This window comes from Pomacea canaliculata, linkage group LG10 (assembly GCF_003073045.1).
Source record: "Pomacea canaliculata isolate SZHN2017 linkage group LG10, ASM307304v1, whole genome shotgun sequence".
Classification (NCBI taxonomy): Eukaryota; Metazoa; Mollusca; class Gastropoda; order Architaenioglossa; family Ampullariidae; genus Pomacea; species Pomacea canaliculata.
The window spans coordinates 18,234,958-18,243,109 of NC_037599.1; positions in this window are offsets into that span (position 1 = coordinate 18,234,958).

An 8,152-nucleotide genomic window follows, 5' to 3' on the forward strand; every position below is an offset into this window, starting at 1 on the left:
ACAAAATATGAAGAAAAAAGTATCTGCAAAGACGTCCAACCATTTTCCCTACCACTTAAAAAGCACAGCATCACATGTTGGTTCAACCATCCAGTCACGTGCAGTGATGACCTCACGTGATGTCAAGAACCAGTCTACCCCTCTTTTCAATATGAGAAGCTCTCTCAGTAAAGGTGGCTCTTGTCTGACACCATTAGCACGTGCAGCCTGGCGCTTTCTGCACGACCGACAGGTAACGACAGGTACGAGGCTGGACATCGTGACGTCACGTGTTTGTTGCCAGCACTACTTCACTCCCTTTACGATAAAAATGACGAGAACCTTCCCACTCTTACATATTGTACAGTGTACTTCTGTATTTGATTGCATTTTGCTACCTCTGTTCTTGTAGTGCTTGTGAGTCCGTCGGAAAATATGGTTTAAGGTTCTCTAAAAAAAAAATAACAAAAAAAAAAACAAAAAAACTGGGCGATCTGATTGTGAATTCGCTGAATTCCGACTCGAGCAGCGCGCCAGACACAACTGCTACCAGAAAAACCTTTGAGCATCAATTTCTGAGGCATCATGGATGATTTAAAGCAGTGGAATTCCTGGAAGCCACGAGACTGAGAGTATACCGAGTGCCGATCGTTGAAAAGACGGAGTTAAATTGTTTTGAGTATACGAACCACATGTTGCATACCTATCTAGCCGGTCACGCAGGAATGCTAATAGACTAGAACAGAAAAGCCAAAGGTCAGCCCCAGACAGGGTCCCGTCCCCCTGCAGCAGCCAGGAACTGCCACCTACTGGCATGGCAGTCAAGACAAATGCAGACGAAGTTTACTCGTGCCTGTGCAGCTGTTTACTGCAGGACATTGTTTGGTGGAGGTCTGTGTACAAAGACAAGCGTCTGTCGCAGGGCTGGTCTGGCTTTGGAGAAAGTTTGCGGTTTTGTGGCAGACGACCAGTTCCGCGGTGTCCTTCATTTCCTGATTCCCCATCTCCAGCAACACACAGTTTGCCCCACTCACCCACTCGCTGCTCCGCACATGCAAAACATTGTTTAGACTGCCTACTCCTATTGTTCCTGTCCTTAGTAAATAAATAGTTCTACACAGATTTACTGCCCGCTGAACTTGTTTGGTATGCAGCACTCCTCTCCCACCGAGTCTTATAAGTTAGTTCTGTGCCAGTCTGTAAATTGAGAGTAGAGGGTGGTTAAAAATACAAGTGAATGGAAGGCCCAAGTAGCGGCGAAAGAAGGAGAAATGTAAAGCCAATCCCCTCTCCATCAAACTCGCAGGAAGAAAGAAGATGGCGGCTAGGGAAGGAATAAACCGTCGGTGCTTCTCGCTAACCAGAGACTCTCCGCGATAACATAACACGAGTGTGAAAGTAGCATCCGCTGACACCTCCCACACCCTCACATGGAAGAGTCTTCTGCGTATGCTTCGCGTTCGTGCATGTGTGTGTGTGAGACAGAGAGAGCGGCCGCCATGCACAACACAGCAAACATGCCTGCAGCACATCGGGGAGGATGACGTTGCTGAGGTGAAATGGGGGAAAGGGTGGAGGTGGTACCGGGTACCTTGCACGCCGAGGGCGAAGACTTGGAAGAGGGTGTGTGTCGATTGGCGGTGGGGGTGGTTGTGGGGGTCAAGTGCCAACTGCGTAAACAGCTAGTCGGAGGGGGGGGGACGGGTAAGGGGTGTAAGATGCGAGCGTCATCAGTCATAGTCTTCTTCATCGTCGCTACCGTTGTCAATAGCAACAACACTGTCCAGGACTTCCAGCGAGGATGGAAACCAGTCTACGCAAACACTGCCCACATGTGCAGACAGGGTCCGCAACGCTCAGTGGGTCTACCTTACCCACCCAACCCACCCCCTCCGCCACCATCACGATCCCTCCTCATGATATTAGATCATAAGTGGTTGGAGACCTGGCCCCCCCTCGGCGTTGGCCGAAAACTCAAGAACGCTTCCTCTGTTCCCCCTACCGCTGGCGATGCCAGAAGCCAGAGACTGAAGAGCTCTACAAGGGGAGACAAGTGCTTCCATCTGCCTGCAGTCGCCAAGGAGTTGCTTCCCTTCGCCCCCGTCCCACGGGACTTGGGGAGGGCAGAAGCGACTCGGGATCAACGGCGCGGGGGATGCTGTGTGCAGGATGGGTGTCAGGGTATTAGAGGTCGAGTCTCTGGAGGGAGACAAAGCACCGTATAGCACAAAGAGTGTGAAAGATTAATAGAGAACTACATTTTTTTTTCCTGCCGGCAAGACAGACTTCAAAGAAGAAAGTATTTTCGTCTTGTCTTTTAATCAGATTGAATTGTCACAGTTTTCAGACGAGCTTGTGACCTTGTTAAGTCATAATAAAATCATTTGCAAAGACTGACTGACATTAAAACTATTTTTTCTTATCTCTCCATCTTAAGATCATCATCAAATTTCCGAAATGATTTCTCGGACATTTCTTGTCAAGATACAAAAAAAAAAAAAAAAAAATGCAAGGAAAGGAAGTAGCTGCAATCTAAAAGCGAGCGATTCTTTATGGAAAAACAGAAAACAGATGATAATAAGTCAGAATTATGTCTAGGAAACGAAATTGAATCTCATGACTATTTGGAACAGCGGGACTACACGCGTTTTTATTACCAAAAAAACCTTCCTGCAAGTTTATTCTAACGATAAAAATGAAACAGGGTAAGGCGAGCTGAGAGTGAAGAACTCAATAAATTCCACAATAAAATACAATAAAAGTGGAGAATTTCTGAGCTGGAGAGGGTGTAAAGCCGTCGCTACGTTTTAGCGACAGCTCGCTTCACCTGGATACGATTGACGGCATCTTTTCTTTTATGTTACAGGTGATCAATTAATATGGCCGCAGGCTGCTTTTTTGCAGCCACCCTCAACCACCCACTGCTACAATGAAAGACCGGTCATGACCTAATCTTCAACGGCCTCGTTGTCATTTCTATAGTCTACTAGCTCTTCTATAATACAGCTTCTGTAGATGGGATGTCTGTGAGAAAGTAATACCTTGCCAAAAGTTGAGACCATGAAAAGCAAAGGTTGAGGTCTAAAAGGTCATTCTTATCCTCCGCCCTCCCCACCTCGTAACCCCCATCCTACACTCGCCATAAAACGCACATTTTTTTCAAATTTTTATTTTCGTTCCTTTCTTGTAATTTAAATCACCCAACCCAGACAAAAAAATAATAATAATAAAAGAAGTCGGTGGCATCCTTAGCCTAAAACACCCTTCAGCCCCTGACTGTGATTGACAGTTTGCTCAGCCCCGCCCCCCACGATCACGCCTGCGCGTAATGGCTGCGCACACGATGGCTGGAAGCTAGCGGCCACCGGACCGCCTCCGGCTGTCAATCAATACGCAGAATTAGGCAGGGTGGCAGGGTGGCGGGCAAAGGGGTGGGGAGGGAATGGTGAAGGGTATGCAATGGTGATGATGTCGGAGGGGAAATTGTCTACTGCAGCTATTGTTTTCTCACTCTCACCCCGCTGTTAACACCGCCGCCCACAAATAAGATGCACTCCACGCTTCGGAAGTCGGTCTTCGCGGCAGAGTCGCCAGGAGCGCGAACTATGACCTCCCGAGCTAACTGGACGCAATGAAGCGAAGTGAACGGCGAGCGACCGGTGAGGCTGACACGACTTCCACGCTGTCGGTATCCGCTGTCATACAAAAAGTAAGCAACTGCCATCAGGATTATTCCACGGACAGGATAGGGTTTTTTAACACTAAATTGGTAATTTAATAATAGTTTCGGAAAAAAACAGGACATTGAGTGATGGAGCTGATGTCCTCAGCAACGGGAGAAAAGCCAGGTATTATCTGACACTGTGATACTTTAGGTGTTAGTTTTGTTTTTGTTTGTTTATTTGCTTGGTTTTTTTTTTTTTTTTTTTTTTAACTCCGAAACATTTGTCATCACTTTCTGTCGTGACATTTCGCTCAACACCTGCGAGAGATGGTGCTTTGAAAAATTAGACACAGCAGGTGTCACTTCAAACATTCGAGTTCACTCACGGTTGTCAGGAGAGTGAAAGCAGACAAACTGCTTTTTTTTTGTTGTTGTTTTTTTTTATGAAAGACTTGAGATTCACGGATATCGTTACTAAGGCAGTGTCCCACGTTCTTTAATAGAAAGGATGATGGTTCACTTCTCTTGACAATTGGCTTGTCTTGAGGTCTGTAGCTGAGTTAGTTTTGGGGGCAAGTGCTGACAGTCATATCAATCGGGTTTGCATTAGTGTTTCTTGAGTTTGTAATTTGATTCAACTGATTCAAGAGACGGCTAAGTGTTGTAGAGTCAAAAGGTGAGGATCGTATGCTGTACGGGTGCTTGGCTTTATATACATTGTATATCACCGTCAGACATTGTCACCACGGGACATAAACCGCTGTAAGAAAACTTGACAGATCCTGGTATCTCTGAAATATTTTTCGTTTCATAAACTTAACCGTGCCATAGTCTACATGCTAAGTTAACTTACCAATAAAGGAGTGTTGATTTCATAAAATTGATTACATTCAAACAATTTTAAAGAAAGAAACTAAAGGTTTTTATATTGTGCATTTAGTACAGCAAATAAATAGTTATAACTTTTCGGAAATGTCAGCGAAAAAGAAAGAATGAACGAGAAAGTACAGACGTACAGACCAGCAAACACATGTTGTGACCAATAAAGTGAACAGCCCCTTTAAGCTTTAGTCGGGTGAACCTAACCCGGTTAAGTACTGAGTTGAACAGATGTGCACCGTGTTTTGTTTACAACGACTGTGCAGTGCACTGGACACGGTCAATGCTATTCACACTGTCATGGCGTCTATCACGTCACGTGATGACTATCCTCTTCGCTCATGTCCTCTGTCATACTCAGTATCATCGCTATATCATTAGTAAATGAAAACTTCCCTCTTATGACGGACAAGAAATTGACAGACAATATAAACTAATGGTGGGTATGTTTAAACTGTATTTTCTGTTTGTGTAATCTGTATAAACTGTATTGACAAAGAGACTTGAGAAGTTAAAACATGCACAACTGTGATGTTGATGGGTGTTTCAGGTTCTCTTGTGTTAAACAGGATTTGCCACATCCTGTTTTATATTTAAAGACAACTATTATAGGCCTTGTTTACAAAACTGTTTTTGTCCAGTCAGCCAGTGACATCGAGTGAGCATCGATACTCGTCCAGGTTGATCTTAGTATTTTTTTTTTTTCTCTTATCTGCATGTTGCATCCAATAAAACATGCCAAAATGCCTCACATCTACATATATTGTCACGACTAGTGGTAATTACCAGTTGCATGTGTCATGGGTAAGATCTGTCACTACTAGCTTATAGTATTTGTCACTGCCTCACATCTAAAACTGTCACCTGGTTAGTAACATTAGGGCGTGCCTGTGTTCTAATAAGAGTCCCACGGCTTTCCTTGTAGTGTCATTTGTCATGACTTGACAGTGCAAGGCCAAACAGCGATTGTCACATCCAGTAATATTTGTTTTGATCGCCCTGAGTTACACATACCAGCAGACGGCGTAAGCAACAATTTTCATATCTAGTAATATTTAAAGTATCTGTCATGTGTGAAAAGATTTGTTGCCACAAGCGCCAAACAGCCATTGTAACGCTTGTCACCCAAGACGACATTTGTCACGACTGGACGGTTGTCACGCCAAACACATTTGTCACGTCTGCTTTGTGCTGAAGTTGTGTTGCAGTTCCGACCGCCTATTGTCCAGGGTTGTTACCAAGTGCACTCATCAGCCTCCATGCCACCATCCCCTTCCCTGCTATCCTCTGCTCAGGACTGATCACGTGACAGAGGACGGCGCGCCTGGCGCGGTGAACGTCAAGGACCTCGCTTGCTTCTCGAAACTCACGTGCGCTGCAGGCGCTCATCTCGGATTGATGAAAGGCTGAGTGTGGGAGGAGTCTGGGAAGGGGGGAGAAAGGTGGGAGAGACTAGGGGGCGAAGTTCGTGTGTTTGGGATCTGCATGCATGTGCGGGCCCACAGAAATGTAGGGCAGTTAACAACACAAAAGTAGAGCCAAATAAAGTGAGGTGTCACACCCGACAGTTGCTTTTATTTAGTTGGTAAGAACTGCTAGACAGTGAAAGACAACAGCATTTTTTTACCCACACGCACAGAGAGAGAGAGATGGGTAGAAAATGAGACAAACAGACATTTTCATACTCTCAAGCGAGACACACCTTCTCTTCAAAGTTTCAAGTGCTTTGGTCAAATGCTGGTTCGTGTTATCACCTGAGGTGAGCTTTCCCCGCTACACACCATACCGCTCCCCCTCACTGCCCTACATTCACTCCTCCCTCCCTGATACCCGTCAACTTGAAACAAAGGTGGGTGGGGACGGGGGTGACTGGCAACCGATTGAGAGGGAGATGGTTACATCGCCGTCGTCAATATCGTCAATCCATCACCAGTTTTGTCCCTTTGATCTCTGTGGGTTGATGTGGGAGCCTGGCCAGGCCGCACGCAACGGCGAACGCACGACATGCATGCGCAGCACGTGCAACGCACGCTCAAACAAGTCGACACAGACCGGCAGAGGATCAGTGAAGAAAAAAATAAAAAATAAACACACACACGACAGAATCAAAGGAGAGGAAGGTGGTGCTGGTTGAGAGGCAAACAAGAGAGAGGATTGTGATGTCAGACGACCCTAGTGGACTTGGACAGTGGTCGATCTGACATGAGAATGAAATATGCACAAACTCCTCAGTCCGATGATGAAGGAACTTACTGTAGTCTAACTCTTGGACTGTCAAAAATAGATACAAGGTAGGGTGGACAACTGGTACCCTGCATTACTCTTTCCTTCCACAAGACAAGAAGCTATTTCTCGCATGGTTGGCTAACTAGTATCCTTCATTATCCGTTCCTTCCACAGGATGATATGGACATTTGTTTTTAAATTGTTTAGAAAAATACTAAACTAAAAGCTGCTTCACTAAACTCTACATTAAAAACATTATTTAGATAATGATAAAGGAAAAATACTGTCCTAAAAAGAGCTGTTGGCAGATGAAATTATAACAATGTTTACACCTGGGGAACTTCTAGTTAGCTTTAAACAGAAGTGTAACATTACAACCGATTTAAGAGATGCCTTTAGCTACAAGTTTGATTTAATCTATATATGTCCAGAACCACATGAGGACTAATTTAAATGAACATTCACATATGCTGAAGTTTCAAAACAGATGCGAATATTTTTGTGATACGTGCACCCTTAGCTACACGTGAATCTTCTTTTCCTACCTGACAAAAATAATCATCTAGACATCAAGGTGAAAACGGCCAGGTACTGCTCATGTTTAGACATTTGTTGCAACAAGAAGATTTCACCTTCAGCGTGGGGAGGAAGTGAGAGGAGATGAGGATAACGATTTTCCATCGTACGACGACGACGGACCGCGACTAGCGATCAACAAAGTGTGGAAGTGCACATCAAGGCTCTCTCCACGCCGCCATTGATCATGGGAAGGGGATGTGCATCTCAAGGAGCTGGCATGGTGCGGGCCAGTACACAAGAACCCAGGCGTGTACATTGATCAGAGAGCTTTCCACGTGTTTGTACATCGCTGTTATTGCTGTACTGCGTGAACTTTCGCGGGCGAACGTAGTTCGGAACGATCCACACAACTGTTTGCCAGCTAAACTTAGAACAAAATGGCGAGTCCTCCTTGCCCAATTTCGCGCCTGGTCCAAAATCTACTGGCGGTCATGTACATGATGGAGAAAATGTTATTTAAATTACTGTAGCTTGCGTCTGTCTTGATACATATATATATTTATGAAACACCAAAAATACCTTGCGATAAATTTCTGTAATATTACCACAAGAAATAATGCTAAAAGGTAGACACATTTAAACATAGATGAATTTTTTTTTAAATTAAAAACTCCATAACACGTTTTTTCTCAAGGGAGTTCAGCTGCGGGTCAAGGGGAGACCACTGATCGCAGGTTAAAAATGTCAACATAACTTTAGTATGGACTATAGAGTAACCCTGGGTGTTTGAACGATTGATTTGTTTGGTACTGCAGATAAGTAATGATTCAACAAAGGTAACGGGTACGATCCCAGTAAACACAAACAGAGAAAGCAGATTGAGCG